The sequence below is a fragment of the Saccopteryx bilineata genome, chromosome 2 (assembly GCF_036850765.1).
Source record: "Saccopteryx bilineata isolate mSacBil1 chromosome 2, mSacBil1_pri_phased_curated, whole genome shotgun sequence".
NCBI classification, from domain to species: domain Eukaryota; kingdom Metazoa; phylum Chordata; class Mammalia; order Chiroptera; family Emballonuridae; genus Saccopteryx; species Saccopteryx bilineata.
The window spans coordinates 254,465,566-254,467,702 of record NC_089491.1 but is presented as its reverse complement, the minus strand read 5'-3'; the positions used below and the strand labels follow the sequence as shown (position 1 = coordinate 254,467,702).

The following is a 2,137-nucleotide window of genomic DNA, read 5'->3' as shown; positions in this document are numbered from 1 at the left end:
AGGGTCTTGTTCTGAGTTTCGAGATGTTGGGGAAACAAGTGATCTGCTTAATTGCAAGGCTTAACCTACTAATGACACCCACTCTCATTAAATGCAGGGCTGGAGGAGCCTCCACGCAACGCTGGGAAGATGCCAGGCAGGGTGGCCTGAGAACCTTCCCTAAGAGAAAATCGGGAGCCCTGGTTGCTGGAAAAGTCTCGGGTTTCACCATGTATCAAGTCCACATGGGGACTGACCAGCTTCCAGTGACCGTTGCAGCCCGGGAGCAATTTGAGGGGGATGGGCTCTCCCCACCTTGCCGCCCCGCGGGTTGTCCGGATCCCTCAGCTCCGCGCATTGAGGCCCACGTGCCTCAGCCGTTAACGGTTCATACAGCGCATGCGCGTTTGGTACCGTTTCCCGCAGCCAGGGCTCTAGAAGCCGCAGACGTTGGAGAAGCCAGACAGCAGGGACGGTTGGATACGGGAGCAGACTCTATGGACCAGGCAGCTCCTCAGGCACAGACCTAAACTACCCAATGCGCATCTGTCCACGGAAAGTAGAGGAGAACGAACTGCTTTTCAGGTGGGAGAGAGACACGGGCGCGGTGTCCTCCACTGGAGGACCTGGGAGCCTGTAAGGCCACACATCCTCATGGTGACACACTGATGCTCATTTGCAGATGCTGCTTTGGAGCCATGTGGGGTCGTTGGCTCCCTCTGACCCGGAGACTATGGAGGTTTGAGGGCGGGCTCAGCTCCGCAGGCTGCGGTAACGGTGAGAAGTGCGCAGGCGCGGGCAGCCAGGGGTCTGGGCGGAGCTGGTCGGGGACGGGGAGGCACAGCCCTGAGCGCAGTCTCTCGGGTGGACACTGTATCTATCCCAGTGCGACCTCGAACTCACCCAGGGCGCTTACTGCCCCTGAGGGTTAGTACAGAGGAAACGTGGCTGCCTTCCAGGGAGGGACTGGAGGGACAGCAGCTATGTCCTTGCAGGAGAGACTCATGAGCACTGGTTCTGAAGAAGCCCCAGGTCCCACTGTGGGCTGTCTCCCATTTGCAGCTGCTGCCTGAGAGCGATTTGGGGGATGGGGTGGGCTCCTTCTTCCCTGGAGGCCAAACAGGTGGTCTGTAGTGGGCCCAGCCCCAAGGCCAGCCGAAGGGACGTGTACTGCGCATGCGCATGCGACCCAGTTTGTGAGAGCCAGGGACCTGAAACAGGCAGAGGGCGGTGGGAACCATGTCACAGGTGCGGATCTCGGGTGAGCTTTGAATCTTCAAATTCCATCACAGCTGCACACTTTCTTACATTAACTCATACAACACACACACCAGCTTCACCTGAAGTTCTTTTTATTTCTCTAGCCCATCAGATGGAGATGCTGAGATGCTGATCTTCAATGGCCCAAGCTCTCTGGTTCTTAAGTGGAAAAGTCAACGTGTGGACCAGGCAATTCCGATGCTCTGAACTACTGACCTGCAGGTATCACTCAGCCATGGGGTCAGTATTCACCATTTAAGGGTCAAGGATGTGTGAAGAAGCCACACTCCCCACACATTATATAGAGCAGGAAGACCACGACTTCTAGAGAATCCCAGGAGACCAGCCAGGTGCTGGACACAAGCAGCAGTGGTGAGAGTTGTGCAAGAAGCACACGTGGTCCTGTTTGCACGGCACGACCAGGACAGAAGACTTGGTTTTGTGAAGGACGATGGTTTGCAAACTACAGGGTGTTCCCTCAATAAAGTTTAGATGAAGAAGTTGGCTGTCACCTCCATGGACCTCATAAACTATTGATTCCAAAACAACCATTGAGCTCTTAGAGCTGACAGGTTTTTCTGGGAAACAAGAACTGAGGCTACCACCCTCGCTGTGGGTTGGCCCATCCAGCCCACCTGGTGATACTTCAGAGACTGGACTGTATCTCTGGGAGTCCTTCCCTCCCCCACTCTTCTCTGTCTTATCTCGCATGTTTGTGGAGGGAGGGAAGGGGATTATTATTACTCACTGACTCACTGAACTTGTTTCTTCCAAATCTGATAGGAAATCTGATGTTCCAGGAAGCTGTGCACAGATATTGTGCTGTTTTGTAGCAGGCTGGCCCAGGCCTGGGCTGTGCACATTCTAGTTTGAGAAGCATGTAATGATGTGGTATTTG

General features: G+C 54.6%; 1 long non-coding RNA gene across 1 annotated transcript; it reads left to right on the top strand.

Moving 5' to 3' along the window:
* The first annotated feature begins 400 nt into the window (after nt 1–400).
* Nucleotides 401–1,657, top strand: LOC136323205 (uncharacterized). Its single transcript, XR_010728937.1, has 3 exons — nt 401–564; nt 662–756; nt 1,352–1,657. It is a non-coding gene; the product is annotated as an uncharacterized lncRNA (long non-coding RNA).
* Nucleotides 1,658–2,137: the final 480 nt, after the last annotated feature.